Source organism: Mustela erminea, chromosome 3, assembly GCF_009829155.1.
Source record: "Mustela erminea isolate mMusErm1 chromosome 3, mMusErm1.Pri, whole genome shotgun sequence".
Taxonomy (NCBI): domain Eukaryota; kingdom Metazoa; phylum Chordata; class Mammalia; order Carnivora; family Mustelidae; genus Mustela; species Mustela erminea.
This window is the reverse complement of record NC_045616.1, coordinates 10659040-10685374: the sequence shown is the minus strand read 5'-3', so window position 1 is coordinate 10685374 and position 26335 is coordinate 10659040. Positions and strand designations below refer to the sequence as shown.

Sequence of the window (26335 nt, the reverse complement as noted above, 5' to 3'; positions counted from 1 at the left end):
TTATAAGTATGTTCTTACTTTATTTATTAATTGGCTGCTCCCATTTTGGGGGCATAGATATTTCAAATTGTTAGATCTTCTTGTTGGATAGACCCTTTAAGTATGATAGATCATCCCTTTCCATCTCTTAATACAGTCTTTGGTTTAAAATCTAATATGTCTTATATGAAGATTGGTACCTCACCTTTCTTTTGAGATCCATTAGTGCTATAAATTGTTCTTCACCCCCATAATTTCAGTCTGGCGGTCTGGTTAGGTCCATAATTAGTCTCCTGTAGACAGCATATGGATGGGTCCTATGTGATATATTTTATCTTATGTGATATCTTTTGTCTTTTCTTTGGAGCATTGAGCCTATTTACATTCAAATAAGTTATTGAAAGGTATGAATTTGCTGCCACTGTATTTCCTGAAATGTCCCCATTTCTGTAGATTGTCTCTGTTCCTTTCTGATGCATGTTACTCTTGGTGTCTCATTGCTTAAAGAATCTCTCTTAAGATTTCTGGCAGGAGTGACTTGGTAATAACATATTATTCAGTTTCTGTCTGTCCTGGAAGCTCTTTATATCTCCTATCATGCTGAAAGACAGCCTTTCTGGATAAAGTAGTCATGTCTGTACATTCTTCTCATTTAGTATCCTGGATACATCTTTCCAGGCTTTTTAGTCTGCCACATTTTTGTGAAGAGGTCTGATGTTATTCTGATGTTCCTCCCTCGATGTGTAAAGTCTCTTTGCCATAGCTGCTGTCAGGACAACCTCCTCAGCTCTAAGATTTGCAAGTTTCACTATTATATGTTGGGGTATTGAAAATATTATAACTGAAAATTTTTCCTTCTAAAAAGAAAAAAAAACACAAAGACATTTTCAGGTACATAAATGTAGTGAATGCTTATTATTAATAGACCTGTATTCCATTAAATGTCAAAGGGAGACATTCAGGTTGAAATAAAATAATGTTGTAATATGCATTTGTAAGCTTAATTTTAATTTCCTAAAGAAATTAGATGACACAAGTATGAGAATATTATTGGTCTGTATATGAAATGTAAAGAGTTAATTCATGAAGTGAATATCTAAAATGAGGAAGAATTTTGTATACTAATAAATTTTATATATGATTAAATTAAGGAAAAACAGATGAATATAGTGGAAGAAGAAAAATGAGAGAGAGATAGAAGCAAATCCTAAAAAACACATAACTATAGTTAACAAACTGAGGGCTGATGGAGAGAAGTGGGTGGGGGATTTGCTAAATGGATAATGGGAATGAAGGAGGACACTTGAGATGGGCACTAGATGTTCTATAGAAGAGATGAATCACAAAATTCTCCTAAAACCATTATTACCATATATGTTAAGTAATTAGAATTTAAATAAATAATTGAACCATATCAAAAAATTAAGTAACAATTCAAATTGAAATTTTAAATCTTTATTATATAATACTTAATCCTCATTATTTTTTAATTTATCATTTTAAAGATTTTATTTATTTATTTGTCAGAGAGAGAGAAAGCGAGCACATGCAGACAGAGGGGCAGGAAGAGACAGAAAGAGAATCAGGCACCCTACTGAGCAAGGAGCCCTATGCGGGACTCAATCCCAGGACACTGGGATCATAACCTGAGCCGAAGGCAACTGCTTAACCAACTGAGCCATCAAGGTGTCCCTTTAATTTAATTTTTAATAAACATATAATGTATTTTTATCCCCAGGGTTACAGGTCTGTGAATCACCAGGTTTACATACATCACAACACTCACCAAAGCACATACCCACCCCAATGTCCATAACCCCATTCCCCTCTCCCAAACCCCCTCCCCCAGCAACCCTGTTTGTTCTGTGAGATTAAGAGTCACTTATGGTTTGTCTCCCTCCCAATCCCATCTTGTTTCTTTTATTCTTATCCTACCCCCTTAATCCCCCCATGTTGCATCTCCACTTCCTCATATCAGGGAGATAATATAATAGTTGTCTTTCTCCGCTTGACTTATTTCGCTAAGCATGATACCCTCTAGTTCCATCCACGTCATCACAAATGGCAAGATTTTATTTCTTTTGATGCTGCATAGTATTCCATTGTGTATATATACCACATCATCTTTATCCAGTCTTCTGTTGATGGACATGTAGGATCTTTCCATAGTCTGACTATTGTAGACATTGCTCCTATAAACATTTGGGTGCACGTGCCCCTTCGGATCACTACATTTGTATCTTTAGGGTAAATACGCAGTAGAGCAATTGCTGGGTCATAGGGCAGTTCTGTTTTCAACATTTTGAGGAACCTCCATGCTGTTTTCCAGAGTGGTTGCACCAGCTTGCATTCCCACCAACAGTGTAGGAGGGTTCTCCTTTCTCTGCATCCTCGCCACCATCTGTCATTTCGTGACTTGTTAATTTTAGCCATTCTGACTGGTGTGAGATGATATCTCATTGTGGTTTTGATTTGTATTTCCCTGATGCCGAGTGATGTGGAGCACTTTTTCATGTGTCTGTTGGGCATTTGGATGTCTTCTTTGCAGGATATGCCTGTTCATGTCTTCTGCCCATTTCTGGATTGGATTATTTGTTCTTTGGGTGTTGATTAGTTCTTTATAGATTTATAGATTAGTTCTTTATAACTCTTTATATATTTGTCTGATTAGTTCTTTATAGATTTTGGACACTAACCCTTTATCTGTTATGTCGTTTGCAAATATCTTCTCCCATTCTGTCAGTTGTCTTTTGGTTTTGTTAACTGTTTCCTTTGCTGTGAAAAAGTTTTTGATCTTGAAGAAATCCCAATAGTTCATTTTTGCCCTTGCTTCCCTTGCATTTGGCGATGTTCCTAGGAAGATGTTGCTGTGGTTGAGGTCGAAGAGGTTGCTGCTTGTGTTCTCCTCAAGGATTTTGATGGATTCCTTTCGCACATTGAGGTCCTTCATCCATTTTGAGTCTATTTTCGTGTGTGGTATAAGGAAATGGTCCAATTTCATTCTTCTGCATGTGGCTGTCCAATTTTCCCAGCACCATTTATTGAGGAGGCTGTCTTTTTTCCATTGGACATTCTTTCCTGCTTTCTCGAAGATTAGTTGAGCATACAGTTAAGGGTCTATTTCTGGGCTCTCTATTCTGTTCCATTGATCTATATGTCTATTTTTGTGCCATTACCATGCTGTCTTGAGGATGACAGCTTTGTAACAGACCTTAAAATCCAGAATTGTGATACCACCAACTTTGGCTTTCTTTTTCTATATTCCTTTGGCTATTTGAGGTATTTTCTGGTTCCATATAAGTTTTAGAATTATTTGTAACATTTCTTTGAAAAAAAAAAAAGGATGGTATTTTGATAGGAATTGCATTAAATATGTAGATTGCTTTAGGTAGCATAGACAGTTTCAAATATTTGTTCTTCCAATCCAGGAGCATGGAACATTTTTCCATTTCTTTGTCTTCCTCAATTTCTTTCATGAGTACTTTATAGTTTTCTGAGTATATATCCTTAGCTTCTTTGGTTAGGTTATTCCTAGGTATCTTATGGTTTTGGGTGTAATTGTAAATGGGATTGACTCCTTAATTTCTCTTTCTTCTGTCTTATTGTTGGTGTAGAGAAATACAACTTATTTCTGTGCATTGATTTTATATCCTGACACTTTACTGAATTTCTGTACAAGTTCTAGCAGTTTTGGAGTGGAGTCCTTTGGGTTTTCCACATACAGCATCATATCATCTGTGAAGAGTGATAGCTTGACTTCTTTGCCGATTTGGATGCGTTTAAGTTCCTTTTGTTGTCTGATAGGACTTCTAGTACTATGTTGAAGAGCAGTGGTGATAATGGACATCCCTGCCGTGTTCCTGACCTTAGCGGAAAAGCTCTCAGTTTTTCTCCATTGAGAATGATATTTGTGGTGGGTCTTTCATAGATGGCTTTGATAATATTGAGGTATGGGCCCTCTATCCCTAAACTTTGAAGAGTTTTGATCGGAAAGGATGCTGTACTTTGTCACATGCTCTTTCAGCACCTATTGAGAGTATCATATGGTTCTTGTTCTTTCTTTTATTGATGTGTTGTATCACATTGATTGATTTGTGGTTGTTGAACCAAACTTGCAGCCCTGGAATAAATTCCACTTGGTCGTGGTGAATGATCCTTTTAATGTACTGTTGGATCCTATTGGCTAGTGTTTTGGTGAGAATTTTTGCATCTGTGTTCATCAAGGATATTGGTCTATAGTTCTCTTTTTTGATGGGATCCTTGAATGGTTTTGGGATCAATTGATGCTGACCTCATCAAATGAGTTTGGAAGTTTTCCTTCCATTTCTATTTTTTGGAACATTTTCAGGAAAATAGGAATTATTTCTTCTTTAAGTTTTGGTAGAATTCCCCTCGGAAGCCATCTAGCCTTGGGCTTTTGTTTGTTTGGAGACTTTTGATGACTGTTTCAATCTCCTTACTGATTATGTGTTTGTTCAGGTTTTTCATTTCATCCTCCCTCAGTTGTGGTAGTTTATATGTCTCTAGGAATGCATCCATTTCTTCCAGATTGTCAAATATGTTTGCGTAGAGTTGCTCATAGTATGTTCTTACAATTTTCTGTATTTCTTTCGTGTTCGTTGTGATCTCTCCTCCTTCATTCATGATTTTAATTATTTGGGTCCTTTCTCTTTTCTTTTTGATAAGTCTGGCCAGGGGTTTATCAATCTTATTAATTCTTTCAAACAACCAGGTCCTAGTTCCATTGATTTGTTCTATTGTTGTTTTTTTGTTTGTTGTTAGTTTGTTTCTATTTCATTGATTTCTGCTCTGATCTTTATTATTTCTCTTCTCCTGCTGGGTTTAGGGTTTCTTTCTTGTTCTTTCTACAGCTCTTTTAGGTGTAGCCGTAGGTTGTGTACTTGAGACCTTTCTTGTTTCTTAAGAAAGGATTGTACTGCTATATATTTTTCTCTCAGGGCTGCCTTTGTTGTGTCCCACAGATTTTGGTCCATTTTGTTTTCATTATCATTTGTTTCCATGAATTTTTTCAATTCCTCTTTCATTTCCTGGTGGACCCATTAATTATTTAGAAGGATGCTGTTTAGTCTCCATATATTTGGGTTCTTTCCAAATTTCCTCTTGTGATTGAGTTCTAGTTTCAAAGCATTGTGGTCTGAAAATATGCAGGGAATGATCCCAATCTTTTGATACTGGTTGAGACCTGAATTAAGACCCAGGATGTGATCTATTCTGGAGAATATTCCATGTGCACTAGAATAGAATGTGTACTCTGTTGCTTTGGGATTAAATGTTCTGAATATATATGTGATGTCCATCTGGTCCAGCGTGCCATGTAAGGCCTTTATTTCCTTCTGAACTTTTGCTTGAATGATCTGTCCATTTCAGTGAGGGGAGTGTTAAAGTCCCTTACTATTATTGTATTATTGTTGATGTGTTTCTTTGATTTTGTTATTAATAGTTGGCTGCTTCCAAGTTAGGGGCATAGATATTTAAAATTGTTAGATCTTCTTGTTGTACAAACCCTTTGAGTATGATATAGTGTCCTTCCTCATCTCTTATTATAGTCTTTGGCTTAAAATCGAATTAATCTGATATAAGGATTGCCATCCAGCTTTCTTCTGATGTCCATTAGCATGGTAAATTGTTTTCCACCCCTCACTTTCAATCTGGAGTTGTCTTCAGGTCTAAAATGAGTTTCTTGTAGGCAACATATAGATGGGTTTTGTTTTTTTATCCATTCTGATATCCTGTGTCTTTGATTGGGGCATTTAGCCAATTAACATTCGGGGTAACTATGGAGAGATATGAATTTAGTGTCATTGTATTGCCTGTAAGGTGACTGTTACTGTATATTGTCTCTGTTCCTTTCTGATCTACTACTTTTAGGCTCTCTCTTTGCCTAGAGGACCCCTTTCAATATTTCCTGTAGATCTGGTTTGGTGTTTGCAAATTCTTTCAGTTTTTGTTTGTCCTGGAAGCTTTTTATCTCTCCTTCTATTTTCCATGATAACCTAGCTGGATATAGTATTCTTTGCTGCATGTTTTTCTCGTTTAGTGCTCTGAATATATCATGCCAGCTCTTCCTGGCCTGCCAGGTCTCTGTGATAAGTCTGTTGCCAATCTAATATTTTTACCATTGTATGTTACAGACTTTTTTTCCTGGGCTGCTTTCAGGATTTTCTCTTTGTCACTAAGACTTGTAAATTTTACTATTAGGTGATGGGGTGTGGACCTATTCTTGTTGATTTTGAGGGGCGTTCTCTGCACTTCCTGGATTTTAATGCTTGTTCCCTTTGCCATATTAGGGAAATTCTCTCCAATATATCTTCTGCTCCCCTCTCTCTTTCTTCTTCTTCTGGAATCCCAATTATTCTAATATTGTTTCATCTTATGGTGTCACTTATCTCTCAAATTCTCCCCTCGTAGCCCATTATCTGTTTGCCCCTCTTTTGCTCACCTTCTTTACTCTCTGTCATTTGGTCTTCTGTATCCCTAATTCTTTCTTCTGCCTCATTTTTCCTAGAAGTGAGAGCTTCCATTTTTGTATGCACCTCTATAATAGCTTTTTTTTATTTCAACTTGGTTAGATTTTAGTTCTTTTATTTCTCCAGAAAGGGCTTTTATATCTCCCAAGAGGGTTTCTCTAATATCTTTCATGCCTTTTTCGAGCTGGGCTAGAACCCTGGGAATCGTCATTCTGAACTCTAGATCTGACATATTACCAATGTTTGTTTTGATTAGGTCCCTAGCCTTTGGTACTTCCTCTTGTTCCTTTTTTGTGGTGAAATTTTCTACCTTTTCATTTTGTCCAGGTGAGAGTATATGAAGGATCAAGTAAAATACTAAAAGTGTGTCAAAGACCCCAGGAAAATACACTTTAACCAATCAGAAGAGACCCCAAATCGTGGGGAGGAGAAAGGAGATAAAAAGAGGTTCAGAAAAAAGAAAAAAAAGAAAGAAACAATTAAAAAAAGAAAACAAAGAAAAAATATAAAAAAATAAAAAACACATAAATTAGATAAACTAGTTAAAAATGTTAAAAAAGAAAAGGGTAAACATTGAAAAAAGTATCAGAAGAAGAAAAAAAATTTAAAAAAATTAAACTAACTACAAGACTAAAGAATCATGGGTAGAAAGCCCTGAGTTCTATGCTTTGCTTTCTCCTCCTCTGGAATTCAGCTGCTCTCCTTGGTATTGAACCTGTACTCCTTGGTAGGTGAACTTGGTCCTGGTTGGATTTCTTTTTGATCTTCTGGGGAAGGGGCCTGTTGTAGTGATTCTCAAGTGTCTTTATCCCAGGTTGAATTGCACTGCGATTATCAGGGGCCAAGCTATGTAATCTGCCCTGGTTTGCTTTTGGGAATTTTTGTTCTTTGAGCATTTTCAATAGAGTTCTGGAAGACGGGAATGAAAATGGTGACCTCACAGTCTCAGGCCTGGAGGAGCCAAGGGCTTGGGGCCCCACTTCTCAGTGTGCCCTCAGAGAATAGCGCCCAATCACCCCATCTCCCTGGCCTCCAGCCAGGCTCCAAGCTCACCCAGCCTGTGACCAGTTCAAGGTAACCCTGAGTTGAGAGCTCACTCCTTGGCTCTGTCTCTGGAGCCAGCTTCTCCATTCTAATACCTGCAAGCTAAGATGCCCCCGATCCTTCTGTGACACTCAGACACCCCAGATCCTTCTGTAACCCTGTGGGACCTGGGGCCATGCTGACCCCATGTGGGCTTCACCCCAGATTAGCCTCTGGAGTGATGTCCCTCAGTGGAACAGTCTTTTAAAAGTCCTGATTTAGTGCTCCCTTGCTCCGCAACTTGCCTGGAGCTGGCCACGCCCCCTGCGGTCTATCTTTCTGTCACTTTGGATTCACTTCTCCACCAGTCATACCTTTCAGAAAATGGTTGATTTTGCAAAGTTTCTAGAATTGCTGTTCTTCTTCTCTTTACTCTCCCATTGGATTTGTAGTATTTGGAATGGTATCATAAGCTATCTAGCTGATATCCTTAGATCAGGAACACAACAAGGATGCCCACTCTCACCACTCTTGTTCAACATAGTATTAGAAGTCCTAGCAACAGCAATCAGACAACAAAGAGAAATAAGAGGTATCCCAATTGGCAAAGAAGTAGTCAAACTCTCTCTCTTCACAGACGACATGATTCTTTATATGGAATACCCAAAAGACTCCACCCCCAAACTACTAGAATTCATACAACAATTCAGTAACGTGGCAGGATACAGAGTAAATGTACAGAAATCAGTGGATTTCTTATAAGCATATATGCACCAAATATCAAATTCCCATAATATGGAAAGCAAATATTGGAATAACTGAATGGAAAATTGGTTGAAGACTATTTTATTTTTAGGTTTTTTTCTTCTTATTATTTTTAAATTTCTTTTAGCATAAAAGAAATCATTGTTTTTGCACCACGCCCATGCTCCATTCAATACATGCCCTCCTTAATACCCACCACCTGGCTCCCCAAACTTCCCATCCCCCGCCACTTCAAAACCCTCGGGTTGTTTTTCAGAGTCCATACACTCTCATGGTTAACCTCACCTTCCAATTTTCCCTAACTCCTTTCTCCTTCACCATGTATTGAAGAGCCTGTCTTTTTTCTACTGTATATTTTTTCCTGCTTTGTCAAAGATTATTTGACCATGGAGTTGAGGGTCCATATCTGGGCTCTCTACTCTGTTTCACTGGTCTATGTGTCTGTTTTTATGCCAGTACCATGCTGTCTTGGTGAACAAAGCTTTGTAGTAAAACTTGAAATCAGGTAACGTGATGCCCCCAGTTTTATTTTTGTTTTTCAACATTTCTGTAGCAATTCGGATTCTCTTCTGATTCCATACAAATTTTAGGATTATTTGCTCCAGCTCTTTGACAAATACTGGTGGAATTTTGATCCAAATGGCATTGAAAATGTAGATTGCTCTAGGCAGTATAGACATTTTAACAATGTTTATTTTTCTGTTCCAAGAACATGGAATGGTCTTCCATCTTTTTGTTTCTTCTTCAGTTGCTTTCATGGGTGTTCTGTAGTTCCTCGAGTACAGATCCTTTACATCTTTGGTTAGGTTTATTCCCAGGTATCTTATGGTTCTTGGTGCTGTAGTAAATGGAATCTATTCTCTAATTTCCCTTTCTGTATTTTTATTGTTTGTGTAAAGGAAAGCCACTGATTTCTGTACATTGACGTTGTATCCTCCCACGTTACTGAATTGCTGTATGAATTTTAGTAGTTTGGCGGTGGAGAATTTTGGGTTTCCCATATAAAAAATCCTGTCATCTGCGAAGAGAGAGAGTTTGACTTCTTCATTGCCAATTTGGATACCATTTATTTGTCTTTGTTGTCTGATTGCTCTTGGTAGGACTTCTAATACTATGTTGAACAAGAGTGGTGGAAGTGGGCATCCTTGTCGTGTTCCTGATCTCAACAGGAAGGCTGTAAGCTTTTTCCCATTGAAGATGATATTTGCTGTGGGTCTTTCCTAGATAGATTTGATGAGGTTCAGGAATGTTCCCTCGATCCCTATATTTTGAAGCATTTTAATCAGGAACGGATGCTGGATTTTGTCAAATGCGTATTCTGCATCAATTGAGAAGACCATGTGGTTCTTCTCTCTTCTCTTATTAATTTGTTCTATCACATTGATTTGCAAATGTTGAACCATCCTTGTAGCCAAGGGATGAATCCTACCAGGTTATGCTGGATAAACTTTTTAATGTGCTGTTGGATCCTGTTTTCTAGGATCTTGTTGAGAATCTTAGCATTCATATTCATCAGTGATATTGGTCTGAAATTCTTTTTTTTTTTTGTTAGGGTCTTTGCTTGGTTTGGGGATCTGCGTAATGCTGGCCTCATAGAAAGACTCTGGAAATTTTCCTTCTGCTTCAATTTTTTAAAACAGCTTCAGAAAAAGAGGTGTTATTTCTTCTTTGAAAGTTTGGTAGAATTCCCCAGGGAATCCATCAGGTCCTGGGCTCTTGTTTTTTGGGAGTTTTTTGATCACTGCTTCAATCTAGTTACTAGATATCAGCCTATTCAGGTTGTCAGTTTCTTTCTGGTTCAATTTTGGGAGTTTATAGTCTTCCAGGAATGCATCCATTTCATCTAGGTTGCTGAGCTTATTGGCATATAACTGTTGATAATAACTTCTGATGATTGTTTCTACTTCCTTGGTGTTTGTTGTGATCTCTCCCTTTCAATTCATAATTTTATGAATTTGAGCTTTCTCTTTTTTCTTTTGGATTAGTGTGGCCAATGGTTTATTGATCTTATTGATTCTTTCAGAAAACCAGCTTTTATATTCATTGATATGTTCTACTGTATCTCTAGTTTCTACCTAATTGATCCTAGCTCTAATATTGATTATTTCCCTTCTTATGTGTGGAGTTGGTTTAATTTGTTGTTGATTCTCCAGTTCTTTAAGGTGTAGAGACAGCTTGTGTGTTCTGGATTTTTCAGTTTTTTTGAGGGAGGCTTGGATGACTATGTAGTTCCCCCTTAGAACTGCCTTTGCTGTATCCCATAGGTTTTGGACCGAAGTGTCTTGATTCTCATTGTTTTCCATGAATTGTTTCAGTTCTTCTTAGATCTCTTGGTTGATCCAAGCATTCTTAAGCAAGGTGGTCTTTAGCTTCCAGGTGTTTGAATTCCTTCCGAAATTTTCCTTGTGATTGAGCTCAGTTTCAAAGCATTGTGATTTAAGAATATGCAGGGAATAATCTCGGTTGAGTCCTGATTTGTGACTCTGTATGTTGTCTATTCTGGGGAAAGTTCCATGTGCACTTGAAAAGAATGTTGTTTTAGGTTGCAATGTTCTGTATATATCTATGAGGTCCATCTGTTCCAATGTTTCATTCAATGCTCTTGTTCTTTATGGATTTTCTGCTTGGGTTATCTATTACTCAGAAAGGCATGTTAAGGTCTTCTACAATTAATGTATTCATATCAATATGACTCTTTATCTTGATTAACCGTTTTCTTATGTAATTGGCTACTCCCATATTCGGGACATAGATATTTTCAGTTGTTAGATCATCTTGGTAGATAATTCCATTATGAATTATGTAGTGTCTTTCTGTATCTCTGACTATAGTCTTTAGTTTAAAATATTATTTAACTGATATGAGAATCACAACCCCAGCCTTCTTTTGTGGCCCACTGGCATTAAAGATGCTTCTCCATCCCTTCACTTTCAGTCTGGGTGTATCCTTAGTTTCAAAGAGGGTCTCTTCTAGACAACATATGGATGGGTACTGTTGTTTTATCCTATCTACATCCACGTGTCATTTTTGGGGAGCATTTAAGCCATTACATTGAGGGTGATTATTGATAGATACGTTTTTATTGATATCATGTTACCTTTGAAGTCTTTCTTTCTGTAGATTGTCTCTGTATTTCTGTTCAATGCTATTCTTAGGAATTTTCCTCTATATAGAACACCCGTTAATATTTCCTGCAGTTTTGTGATATCATAACTCTTTTAAGTTTTTCAGGTCTTGGAAGCTCTTTATCTCTCCATCCATTTTAAGTGTCAGTATTCCTGGATAATTTATTTTTGGCTGCATGCTCTTGTCATTTAGTGCCCTGAATATGTCTTGCCAGCCTTTTCTGGATTGCCAGGTGTCTGTGGAGAGGTCTGAAATTATTCTGATGGCCTTTCCTCTGTACGTAAGGAGTTTTTTTGTCCTAGCTGCCCTCAAGAGAGCCTGTCTACAATTATAATTCCTCATTACTATGATCAGGTGTCTTGAGGATTTTCGAGATTCTATAATATAGGGGGGGAAACCGTTCTGTCTCTAGTACATGTACGCTGGTTCCATTCACGAGATTGGGAAAATTTTCATGAGAACTTGTTCCACTATATCTTCTGGACTTCTTTCTTTCTCCCCTTCAGGTATTCCAATAATTCTGACGTTGGAATGTTTCATGGAATCATTTATTTCCCTAATTCTGTTGTCATGACTTCTAAGGTGATTTTTCTAGGCTTCCTCCTGATCTTTACTCTGTTTGTCCTCCAGATCACTATTTCTATCTTTTTTCTCAGTTACCCTAGCTTTGAGAGAATTTAGATTATATTGGAATTCATTTAGAGTATTGTGACCATCATCCATGGTGGCTTTCAGTTCTGCTCTAATCAATTCTGTTTGGTCATCCATGGCTTTCTCCAACCTAGCTATTGCCTGGATAATTGTTAGCCTGAATTCCCTTTCTGACACATTGTCTATGTCGATAGCCATTACCTATGCTGCAGAAGGCCCATCCTCTGAATTTTTTTTTCTGCTGGGCATTTCTCCTCCTAGTTATTTTAGTGAGAGATGGTTGAACAGATGTAGGTGAGTGCATTGACCATGTTGCAGTCAAGGTGCACCCTGGAACACTTCTGAGCAATTAATAGTCCTCACCCAAATGAAAGAAAAAAGAAAGAGAGAATAAAGGAAAGAGAGATAAAGAGGAAAAAAAAAGAAAGATAAAAGAGAAAGCTCAGCCCAAATGTGTCCTAAGGTAAGATCTATGAAGTATACAATCAAAAACCAACAAACAAAAATTCTGGTAAAAGTATATGACAAAAGAAAATATACACACATATATATAAGCAAAACAAAACAAAAACAAATAACAAGCAAACAAATCAAAGAAAGAAACAAACAAACAAAAAAACCTCATCAAAAAGAACCCCAAGTATAAGATTTATATACTACAAGGACAAACACAAATACATAGAAACCCTGGTGGAAGAAAAAGATGGGAGAGTGGTTATAAATTCTGAGTGTGGTCGAGGAATGTTATTTTTATTCTTCCTGGATGTATCTTGATATCTTTGTTAAACGACTCAACTTTCCTAAGGTAAAGGGGGCTTAAAAATTGTCTTACTTATACAGGTAGCATTGATTGGGGAAAGGGGATTACCTTCAAGTGAAGGAATTAAAAATAATAGTTGTATCTATGAAGTAGTGGTGGTGGTTCTCTTGTCGTCTTTATTTATTTATTTGTTTATTTAGGTTAGCTTTCTGGGGGCAGGGGCTGCTGTGTGGGTTTTCAGGCAGTGTTTCCTGAGTTAAGACCTCCTGCCCCCTTCAAGGGGGTGGGCTCTGAGGAAACCGGTTTTTTGGGCTTTTTTTCTCTGGATGCTTTTCTGCTTGTTTATTCGTTTGTTTTCTCTCACTTTGACAGCTTTTGATGGTTTTGGAGGTTTAAAGGAAAGAAAACTGCACCCCGACCTCCCTCTCAGAGAGAAGCCTCGGTCTGTTCCCCTCTGGGTGCTCCAGAGCACATAAGTTTCCCTTTGGCCACTGGCAGAGCAGGTTCCCGGTCGCGGTCCCTGGGGACACAGGAACTTCTGCTTGCACTCAAAACCACGACAGCGGCAGCAGTCTGGGCAGCTCCAGTCTACCAGAGAGGTTCTAAGCAATGATTGCACACTGAGATTTCCCCCCAGCCTGGGCTGTGAGTGCCTAGACTTTCTGGTTCCGAGAGTGCCAGGCTGGCGCCTGCGTGCACCTCGATCAGGGGAGGGTGGGGCTGGGCTCAGGCTCTGATAGCGTGGCATGGTGTACGTGTGGGGTCTGCAAAAATGCTGTGCTTCTGCCAGCTGGTGAGGCTCCCAGGCCCTCACAGGAGCCAAACCCCATGCACTCTCAGATGCGCTCAAGGCTCAGGGACCAAGACCTGATTTCTTCACCACACTCTCTCTGGCTCAGTACCAGGGGTGTCTGTCCTGGGTCCAGGGACTTAAGCTCCTGTCCCTAACCATCCCAATTCCCATAATTTCCCCCCATGATCCTTTGCTCTCTTTGAGTGCTTTCAGCCAGTTTCCAAGTTAATGCTGGTCCCCAGATGCAGGGCACTCTCGTATTGCAGTATTACTTTCCACTGGGTCACTTCTGGTGGCTACCTCCCCCTTTTTTTTATCTTCTGATATAAGTCTGACGTTCCCACTCTGCTTTACCAGCTCCCTGGCATCTTCTGCCCCTGTAGAGATCCAGACGTGTATAATTCTAATCGGAGTGATCGGAGTTCTTTGGTAGGTAAGCAGCTCACTTTGGGGTACAGGTAGAAACTGCACCTCCTCCCACTTCCCTGTCATCTTGTCTCCTCCTCAGATACTCTAGAGACTATTTTAAATAATAGTTGGAAACTTCAAGGTTGCTCTTTCAATCATGGATTAAACAGCCAGACAGTAGTTACATTCAAAAACGGAGTGGGTCTTTTAAGATATTATAAACTAATCAGCCTTAACAGGTATATACAAAACACTTCCCTAAACAATATCTGAATATGCAATTTTGTTAATCTCTATGGATCAGTCTCCAAGATTGAACATATTTTCGGCCAAGAAATAAGTGGTAATAAGTATTAAAATATTGAAACACATAAAATATCTTTTCTGTTAAAATATAATGAAGCTTAGCAATAAATAACAGAAGAAAAACTAGAACTCAATTATATGGATATTAAACAATACACTATTTTTTAAAAAGATTTTATTTATTTACTTGAGAGAGAGACAGTGAGAGAGAGCATGAACGAGGAGAAGGTCAGAGAGAGAAGCAGACTCCCCATGGAGCTGGGAGTCCAATGCGGGACTCGATCCCGGGACTCCAGGATCATGACCTGAGCCGAAGGCAGTCGTCCAACCAACTGAGCCACCCAGGCGTCCCAACAATACACTATTAAAAAATAAAAGGCTTAAGGATTTACAATAGATATTTAAAAAAAAAAATACCTGAAGCATATGGAAGTCGAAGTAAAGATAGTGAAACTTATGAAGTTGAGATAAGAAGCTCTAAAGAAAAATAAATTGCAGTAAAAATTTAAATTAAAAAATAAAGTTCTCAAATCAAGAAGAAACTGATAACTTAATCAACTAGAAAAAGAAAAAAAAAGTTAAATCTAAAGCAAAAGCGAAGTGGTAATAAAGATTAAAGCAGAGAATAATAATACAGAAAAAGCATCAAAGAAATACATCAAAACTAAAACAGGATTCTTTGAAAATTAACAAAACTTTAGCTATATTAACCAAGAAAAAATTAAATGAAATAAACCTCAAAATATTAATATAAGCAGTGAGAGTGGGGACATTATTTTAAGTTTTATAGATATAAAATTAAGAATCCAATATTAATAAATAGAAATATACATGTTGGACAACCATGAATAAACACACTAATTCCCAGAAACAACATACTACCAAGATTGAGCCATGAAGAAATACAAATTTTGAGTTCATCTATAACTAGTAAGGAGATTGAATGCATAATTAAATACATTCAACTAAGAAAGTCTTTGAGCCAAAAGACTTCACTGGTTAATCTTCCCAAGGGTACAAAAACAAAGTCATACCAAGCTTTTCCAACTCTTTCAAAAACCAGAAGAGATAAGAATACATGCTAACTCATTCTATAAGGCCAACAGTGCCCTCATAAAAATGCCATAAATGATGTTGGTCTGGATATCATTCTTTACATAAGCCTTTAATAAAATCTTGGCACTCAGAATTCATCAGTACATTAAGAGTATCGTACACTATTACCTAGTTGGATTTAATCCTGGGATGTCAGGATTCTTCAACGTATGATAGTAAATATATATAATGCAACATATTAATAAAAGAGAAACCTTCATGCACTAGAACTTTGAGAAAGAATAAGATGAAGAGACTCAGTGTTCCTGTTTTGAAAAGTAAATATAAAGCAATAGTAATCAAAACAGTTTGGTAACCCAAGAGCAAAGGCCATCTTTTTTTTTTTTAAAGATTTTATTTATTTACTTGAGAGAGAGACAGTGAGAGAGAGCATGAACGAGGAGAAGGTCAGAGAGAGAAGCAGACTCCCCATGGAGCTGGAAGCCCGATGCGGGACTTGATCCCGGGAATCCAGGATCATGACCTGAGCCGAAGGCAGTCGTCCAACCAACTGAGCCACCCAGGCGTCCCAGCAAAGGCCATCTTGAGACAAAAGAACTAAACCAGAATTATCACAAGCCCAGGTTTCAAACTATTACAAAGCTAAATTGATAGTAATAATAATAATAATAATAATAATAATAATAATAAAAACTCAACTGTATGGAGCTGTCATAGAAACTGACACATAGATCAATACAACAAAGTAACTCAGAAATAACTCACACATATGTAGTCAGTTAATCTACAAAAAAGTGGATAAGAATGTACAATGAGAGAAAGGGCAGTCTTTTCAGTAATGGGTGCTGTGACAACTGGATGGCTTAATGACAAAAAATTAATCTGTGCCACTTACTACATCATACACAAATATAAACTCAAAATGGATATTATCAAAAATTTCTCAGAAAGGAAATTACTGACTTGAATCGGTCATAGAAATACATTTCTAGATAAGACTTCTCTGTTAAGAGAGACAGAAAACCGCATTAAACCCTAGTGACTACTGAAGTGTGTTTGTGTTTTTTTTTTTTTTTTTTAATGCATGGTGAAAGAAACCATCAACAATATAAAACGGCCATATTCCATTTGGGAGAAGATATTTGCAAAAGATATATCCAATAAGGGCTTAATATTCATCTAAAATATAGAAAGAACTTATACATGAAGACATAACATTCAGTAAGTCTGAATAAGTATATTTGTTTACCCTCTGGATTGACCTTGACCTCAAATATTAAAACAGATACACATGGGGAGCCTGGGTGGCTCCATCATTAGGCATCTGCCTTCACCTCAGGTCATGAGGTCCTCTGTATGGGATTCCCTGCTCCACTGGAAGCCTGCTTCTCCTTCTCCCACTTACCTTACTTGTGTTCCCTCTCTCGCTGTGTCTCTCTCTGCCAAATGAATAAATACATTATTTAAAGAAAATACTAAACAAACAAACAAACAAACAAACAGGCACACAAAGTGTCAGAACTCATTTCTAAACTTTGTCCTAGGGACATGTTGAGCAATTGGTATTTTCAACTTATTTGTTTCTCAGTGGACATTGTCAAGTGATTACACACACAAAACACCACGTGTTAATCTTTAATCACAAAGATGTCCTGAAATCATGATTCATGTTTAGTCTTTATGGAGTTATCTCAAATCCCAAGGATAGGGATGAGAGAAAAGTATACAGACTGCTTTGAAAAATATTCAAAGTCGACTCAGAAAAATGACTTCATCCCATTGATGATGGGAGGACCAATGTCAGCTCTCCAAACCAGTAAGTTTGTAACTATGCAAGCTGATAAATGGTACATGCTTTCTGGTATTTTTATTTTTATTTATCATTTAAGATTGAAATACTTCTGCAAATGCTTAAGATAATTATGATTAGAATTATTAAAGAATGATTTTAACAAAATATTATAATTGATAATACATTCAAGCATTTCTTTAACTATGGAAAGTGAAAGGGAAATTTTAGTTGACTAAAGTCAATTTAAAAGATATGCATTTTTATATATCTTATATATCTCCTATTTTTATTTAGATATCTAATTAAAACTTAAAAAGTAAATAGAGTACGTACTTGTGTGCTTTAAAAAAAAATGAATCTCTCTATAAACCCACAACAAAACGTTATAGAAATCTTTAAAGAGTTGCTGCTCTACCTTATAATCTATTGTGAAATGGTAGTAAATATAGTGGAATTGATATTTGAATCAATGGCTGATATCTACAAATATCAATGTACTTTTCTCAGTTTATGGTAAATTAAAGTAAGATCTACACAAAGTGGTAATATATCCATATAAATATGATAGTCTAATACAAAAATATTCTCTCTGACAAAATATATAGTAAATATATCAATGCAAATGGACATGCAAATGTGAATATTTCAACACAAGGGACTTTTAGAACAATAATTGAATTTGAAACAGACATAGAGAAAGGAAATGCACTGAGAAAGGAAATGTATTTTAAATTCAGAGCCTGTCATGGACCCCCTGAAGAGGCGGGAGATTGCAACTAAATAAAGAGTGCTTTAGGGGCACCTAGGTGGGTCAAAAGGTTAAGCCTCTGCCTTCAGCTCAGCTCATCGTCTCAGGGTCCTGGGATCAAGCCCCACATCACATTGGGCACTCTGCTCAGTGGGGAGCCTGCTTCCCCTCTCTCTCTGCCTACTGCTCTGCCTACTTGTGATCTCTCTGTGTGTCAAATAAATAAATAAATATCTTTTAAAAAAGAATGCTTTAGTATGACTTAGGTAGCCTAATTTTCTTGTAGAGAAGTACAGCTGATTTCATGCAAGTATAGGACGTGATCACAGAGCTGTTGGTCCTGTTGGGTGAATTCTTTGGCATTGTGGATTTTTTAAATATTTTATTTATTTATTTAAGAGTGAGAGAGAATGAGCATGAGAGGGGAGAAGGTCAGAGTAAAAAGCAGAATCCCCTTTTGGAACTGCGATCCTGATGTGTCACTTGATCTTTGGACTCCAGGATTACGACCTGAGCTGAAGGCAGTCACTCAACCAACTGAGACACCCTGGTGCCCAGACATTGTGGATTATTGACTGGATGGAAATTATTCCTATTTTCAGGTTGTCAGTTTAGGAAGTGAGTGATGTCATCTATGGAAGAGTTGATCAAGCTTGGAAACCGAAGATTTTAACTGGAGTCTAATTGAGCAGAGTTACATTGTTTACTTTAGAAAATGGTTTGGGGGCTAGTTCATAAATGTGCTCTTTGGAAGGGAAATAAATGAGGGTCTTTTATAAGGACGGCATTGATTCATATTAGGTAGGATTTCCATGGGCTCACATGAAACTCAGGGAATAAAGCTTGAGAGAGTGAAATCTTCAATAGTGATGGTAGAAAATAAGCATTTCCTAGTTCTTTCCTGAATCTGGGGGCAGGAGGGAGTGGTGGCCATGGAAGAGGGAAACTGGTCAGCCTCCTCAGCCTCCACAGCCCCCCACAAAAGGCCCAGCTGAGTGCTGTCTGGAATAGTTTTACTTTTACATTTTTGAAGAACTTTTATACTATTTTCCATAATGGCTGTACTAATTTTAAGTCCCATCAATAGTGCTCAAGTGATGTTTTATCTCCACATTCTCTCTAACTCTCATTTTTTTTTTTTCAATTTTGGGTAATATCCATTCTAAAAAGTGTGGAATCATATCTCAAGATTTTGATCTGCTCTACTTGTGAGGTAGGCACTCAGAGAGTGAATTCACTAATCCAAGTTCACATTTCTAGTAAGAGACTGCTAGCATTAGATCTAGCATTGGCTCCAAAAATCTGCGGCATGCTTTCCAATAAAGCAAAATAAACTTCACTTCAATGTGAATCCAAACTCAAAGTATATACTGATAAATCAGGTATCCCTTCATATATCTGTCTACCAAACTATGTATTTATCAGTTCTAATTCACCATTGTGATATTTCATGAAGGCATATGGAAGAAACAGTAACATGCACATATTAATACTGTGCATTTTAGATCTCTATGTATTATAAAATCCTTAGGAGCACAAGTTCTATATCTAAACAAATAAAAATATATATTGCTTAAATATTTAAAAAGAACATTAATTCCTAAGTCACTAAAGAATTCTGAACTCTGTACTGCATATTCTTTTTAACAGAAACCATTATGGAAACATTAGAAGGCATGAAAAATTCCATGTCTGACTCATTGCAGAGATACTGTAGGGAACCGTCTTTGGCAAGGCTCCAGAGGATTATCCGCTCTGTAATCTGATTCATTCTAGGAATGTCATTTCACAATACTTTAAAACCTATATAAGTGAAAGCAATGTAAAATAATTATTATCTATGGACATTACAGATACAAGTATGGACACATTTTTCAATGAACTGTGGTAGACTCTATGCAGCCAGTAGGTTAAAGGTAGTGGGCAAAGAGGTCTGACAGGTTCTTTAGGAAACTCTTCCCCTATTAGTGAGTAAAGAAGCTTATTTTGCAAAGTTCATACAACAGTATGACAAGATTTCTTGAAAAGAGAATGCAACCCAAATTTATATGAAAACTGGTGCCATTTTCTTTTTTTAGTCTGAGATTCTTCTGAAGTTTTAGGCAAAATGATAGAAAATTCTTTGTTCAATGTATATTCTTTTTTAAAAAATATTTTATTTGTTTATTTGACGGAGAGAGATCACAAGTAGGCAGAGAGGCAGGCAGAGAGAGGGGGGGAAGCAGGCTGCCTGCTGAGCAGAGAGCCCAATGTAGGGCTCCATCCCAGGAACCTGGGATCATGACCTGAGCCGAAGGCAGAGACTCTATCTCACTTAGCCACCCAGGCGCCCCATGTTCAATGCATATTCTTGTTGCAGCTATGCAATAATCAGACAGAATTGATTGTGATCAGACTCATTTAGTGATCTGAATGACATTTTTTTGACATTCATTTGCTTCAGAATAAAATTATACATTGTCTGGTAAACTAGAGGACATATTTCTAGATATCGCTATTTATAATAATGATCCTATCTTTGAAAAATCTCTTTATTCTGTAAATATGTGAATCAATAAAGGGAGATGTTTTTCAAGTTTTATTTCCAATTGAATAGGAACATGAGAAACATAGGAAAAAGAATATCCGTAATACTGATAGTCCTTGTTAAATGTTATTAAAATAAATTAAAACTAGTAATATGCAAATTATTTATAAATGACATTATTTAGAGGAACTACTTCATTATGATGTAGGAATAAACTGAATATATACATTTACAAAGCAAATTACAGAGGAGATATTAAAAGAGGATGATTCTTTGTTAGAAAAATCACCTAGGACAACTTTTGTATAGGACAGGACATGAATTAGTGTTCACTGAGAGAATCTGGAAGTGATATGTGTATTCTTTACACTATTGAATAAAGTTGTATTTTTTCAGGGAACAAGAGAAAATATGGTTAAGACTGCAGATGAGAGGAAATAAGAAACATCTTTACCTGACTATATAGAAGCACTAAACCAATTTATTTATAAATAAGTAACTTGTATACATTCTTGACTCCATTTTATCTATAGTACATTTTTAATTAAAGATTTTATATTTTGGGGGCCCTTGGGTGTTTTTGTGGGTTAAAGCCTCTGCCTTCAGCTCAGGTCATGATCCCAGGGACCTGGGATTGAGCCCCACATTGGGCTTTCTGCTCAGCAGGGAGCCTGCTTCTTCCTCTCTCTCTGCCTGCTTCTCTGCCTGCTTGTGATCTCTGTCTGTCAAATAAATAAATAAAATCTTTAAAGAAAGATTTTATATTTTTATTTTTATTTCTATTTAGTTCTAAGCAGTTAACCAATTTTCCTTCATAATTGTTGCCTAAAATACTTTGTGCTAAGATAGGATTCTTTTTATAACAAGTTTAATATATAAATATATGCATCTACTTACCAACTCTGTTAAGACAGGAAATCCAAAGAATTCTTTTAATTCTCTGAAACATGATTTGTCATCAGCTATCTGTAGTCATATTGATGGTTGTATCAACATCAAGAGACTTTCGTCAGGATTAAATACAAATAATTCCTGACATAAATCTTGATGTATGGTAGGTTCCACCCTGTGGATGTGGTCAAAGAAAGTGTATAGTTCTATATTCTCTGCCATGTGTGGACCTTGTTCAGGTTCAAGCCTTAGTTCTCCTATTCACTAAGAAACCATCTCTTTCCCTCTTTCCACTGCCTATTGTCAGTAATGCTCATGCCAGACCCAAAAGTTCTAGCGAAGTTTAAAAGACTGAAGCAGGTTCAAATCTTTTGCAAACTAAATAGGCTAGTTTTCATTATGTCATTGGGTAAAATTAAAATAAGGTGGAAATAATCTAATTATTTTTACATAAAATATAACTCTTGACATTAGAGTTTGTAACCAGATATTCAGTATCTCAAGTGGTTTCCGTGTCAGATGCAGTACATCTTTACCTTCTAAACACAAAGAGCTTCCCAGTTTTTCATCTTGAAATTGACAGTGACCACCCAATAATTGAAAATCAATTTCTTCATGTAGACCAAGCACCCTGATGTAGGTATTTCACAGAAGATTAGTAGATGTACATCTATAAGAATTTTAGTATATGTAAATTACTAACTAAAATCACTTTTTAAAATCACTTTAGTGTATTACCCCAAGAATGGATGGACATGGCATCAACAAACCTTACAGGATAAAATGATGGTTCCATAACCTATGCCTCTTGACACCAGGGGAAATACTTCAAATTCGCTTACAATTTTTCCTAGTACTTCATCAATATTTTAAACAAATCTGAAATGCAAGTCCATGATTTTTAACTCAGGCCAGTGTGGATAAAGAGTCACCCCCTTCCTACAACATCAACGTTTTCCCCTTCCCTCCCCAATCTTTCAACATAGTCACACACCACATTATTTCCTAGGATATGCATCCAGAGCTTTGCTTCATCTCCTAGAATGTATTGTCCACATATAAAATATACAACAGTATTGTGAAACATGTTATTTTATATGTGTGACTACATAGATTTCATCTTATATTAGGATATTAGGATATCAGTCTACCTCATTTTGGGGATGATTAAGAAATTCTTTTCAAGATAATATTTAGTATTTTCAAGGAGATACCATTTAATAGATTAATTACGTTATTTTTCTGTGTTCTTTACCTCATCTTTCATAAGTGTAGTTCATATATTGGTTTAGAGAAAAGTTCTTTTTATAATATTAACTTAAGAATAAATAAATGTTTTGCCAAAAAAAAAGTGATGTCATATGCATTTACAGAAATGCCCATAAGTATATGTTGGGTCATCTTATATTATTCCTCTCATTCTCTTATCTGTCCTAAGTGTCAGATTTTGCATTTCACTGTTGCTTTCTGGTTGATTCTCATCCATTTATCTTTTGACACTTTCATTAAATTTATTATTTTAATTATTTGCATTTATTTAGAAAAGTTTTTTGTCGTTACTGGGCACTTTATTCTATAAAACACATGACATTTTTACTTTGGATTTGATAAATTCTCACATCTCTCTGAAGACACCAGATTTTTTTTTAAGTTTCTTACATTTATCCTTTTTTTTTTAAATATAATTTTATCTTTACAGTGTTCCAAGATTCAATGCTTATACACAATACCCAGGGCTCCATGCAATATGTGCCCTCCTTAATACCCACAGCCAGGCATTCATGTAAATAACTTTTAATTCAGTGTACATATGTGTTAGTGTGTCTATCTTTCATATAAAGAATTCCTCAATATTCTGATGGCTTCGGTCCTAGAAAAGTATGAGACTGAAGCATATAGTCCTTTGTATGCATAACATCTTAGTCTTTTGTCCCAGATGGAATTCCTTCTTGAGAAGATTCCCTCCACTCCTTTTTACTTAGAATATTCTCAAAATGTCATTTTCCAACTCATTTTAAGTGTCTGTTCCTTAAAATGTCTTCACCCAAATGTTCTAATCTCTGATTCCACCCTCTATTCTGTTTCCCACTCTATTTTAACTTATGCAGATCTACTGCTTTATTATTATTTTTGTTGAGTTTTATGACAGAATGTGATACAGATAGGAGTTAAACTCACATGTATCAAAAAAATGGAAAGACTTTCAAGTACACAAAAGCAAGAGGTCAAGCAGAAAAAGGAAAGATGCCATAAAGAATGAATAATGTTATATAATTTTTGAGAAGCAGAAGAACAATACAGATATTTTCAGACAGTGTAAGCATAGTCAAGGAGCTACAATAAAATGCTAGATAAAGTTGTCAGGAATGGAGTTTCTTTAAAGCATTTGAATATTGAGTGAGGAGAACGAAATCTGTTTCCTATAATTTATTGTTGTCAATAACACTTTACTAGATTTCTTGGGGAAAAAGAAGCGATACTAAGTCTTGGTATCAAAACAACCAAATGATCAAACCAAAAAGATATATATACAGCGTGACCTGAGAGGACTACTATAGTTTCAGAAATCTTTGGGCTTAATTATAAATGAAAAAAAAAATTACTGCCAAAATGTAATAAAATATATTCAAGTATGGGTGTAAAATTTATGCATTTACATTTCCTTATAATGCATATATAACAATTATAAAGCCTGATGTTATTAATAACTAAACTGACACAGGAAAATAAAATATTTGTATGTTAAAAAGTCACAAAAAATATTATCCTTACAAATTTACACATTTCCATGAAGTATTTTTGGATGGACATTTACATGTCATCAATATTTTAACTATGAGGAATTTTTTTTTTTCAAAATATGTGTTAATTTTTTAAGAGCTGCAATGTGTCCTGAATAAATCGCAGTGGAACTAAAATAATGAATTAATAAGAGATTATTTTTCTGTACTTACTATGCATCTCTCTTTATGGAAAATTAAGTCACTGTCCCCTTGGTAAATATTAACCAAACAACAACTGATTATTCTTATTGGGGTTATTCCCACCATCAAGCATTGGCCTGTGTTTCTTCACTCTCAGTTTTCTTATTTTCCTAATGGTTCTGTTTGGTAACCTGTCCATAATCATCCTAATCCTCCTGAACACCCATTCACACACACTCATGTATTCCCTACTTAGTCATGTCCCTCATGGACCTGAACTACATCTCCAGTATTGTTCCCAAGATGGTTTCTGATTATCAGTCTGGAAACAAGTGTATTTCTTTCATTGAGTGTGCAATTCAGAGTTTCTTCTTCATTGATTTATTTGATCCAGAAGGATTACTATTGACCGCTGTGGCCTATGCATCAATTTGCTTTCCTCTGCACTCTGCTACTTTTATGAACAAAAGAGTGTGTTGTGACCATAAGAGGATCTTGTATGATGGGTTCAATCAACTCCTGTGCCCACACTGCATATGATTTCTGTATCCCTTTTATAGATCCAGAGTCATTAACAATTTATTTTATGATGTCCCAGCCATGTTGACTCTGGCCTGCATGGACAATTGGGTCTATGAGTACACAGTTTTTGTAAGCATCACCCTCTTCCTTGTGTTTCCTTGACCTGCAGCACCCATCTCACTGTGATGACGTTCTACTATGCACCCTTTATTCACACTTACTTATGCACTAGATCCTTCCAATCTCCCACAGAGGACAAGGTCCTTGCTGTCTTCTAAACCATCCTGACCCTAGAATTCAACCCAATCATTTTTAGCCTGAGAAACAAGGTGAGGGGACCCTGAGAAGAATAATTCAGAGGATCTGCACTGTAAATTTGTAACAAAGTTCTCACTAGCCCTGCTGCCTCGAAGTCCATTAGTTTTACCTTGTACACTCTTTAAGAATAATACCATTCCAGGATTTAAGATGAAGATTTAATTAATCCAGAAGTTGTGAAGATGGCGGGGAAGTAGGAGGAGGCGTCTTTTCAACTTGTACCCCAAAGTGAGCTGATTACCTACCAAAGAACTTTGATCACCCATGAAATCAGCCTGAGATCAGAATTATGCACGTCTGGATCTCTACTGGGGGAAAAAACGCCAGTGGGCAGGTAAAGCAGAGTGGGAACTGCGGACTGATATCAGAAGATAAACAAAAAGGGAAGGGAGCCACCACAGGTGACCAGTTGGAAAGTAACACCCCAATACGAGTGAGAGTGTCCTCCGTCTGGGGACCAGCATTAACTTGGAGACTGGTTGAAAGCACTCCAAAAGAGCAAAGGACCTCGGGGAGAAATTGTCAGAATTGGGATGGTTAGGGACAGGGGCTTAAGTCCCCGGTCCCAGGACAGCCTCCCCTGGCACTGAGGCAGAGAGAGTGCAGTGGAGAAAACAGCTCTTGGTCCCTAAGCCACCAGCATGCCCGAGAACGCATGGGGTCCATTTCCTGTGAGGGGATGGGAGCCACTGGGCGGCAGAATGTGAGAGCCCTGCTATAGAGCCTGAGATACTCCCCGGAGAGAGGTATAAAGGCCCAGCTGGTGCCCTTTGATACACACCATTGTTTCAGAGCCTGCATCAAACTCTCCCCCCAGAGAGGTGTGCAAAGACCCAGCCTGGTGCTCTTGGGCCTGAGCCCTGTTCTCAGAGCCTGAGACCCATGTGCGAACTTCAGCCTCCCTTGAAATTGGTGTGTGCAAGCCAGGCGCTCTTAGACCCAGAAAGACCAGGCACTCCCAGCCCAGGCCAGCGGGAAAATCTCAGTGTGCGATTGCTGCTTGGAACCTCTCTGGTGGTCTGGAGCTGCCCAGACAGCCACCATTGCCTTGGCTTTGGGTAGAAGCAAACAAGCAAAAGGTCCTGTGTACCCAGGGACAGCGACTTGGAACCTGCTCCGCCAGCGGCCAAGGGGGAACTTATTTCGGCTCTGCAGCCAGACTGAGGCTTCTCTCTGAGAGGGAGATCAGGGTGTGGTTTGTTTTCCTCTAAAACTACAAAAACCGTCAAAAGCGGTCAAAGTGAGAAAAAAAAAAAAG

At 37.1% G+C, this 26335-nt stretch overlaps 1 pseudogene; it reads left to right on the top strand.

Annotated features, from left to right (window-relative positions):
- The window catches only part of LOC116585808, a 54207-nt pseudogene extending 29066 nt beyond the window's left edge, over positions 1 to 25141 (top strand).
- Positions 25142 to 26335: the final 1194 nt, after the last annotated feature.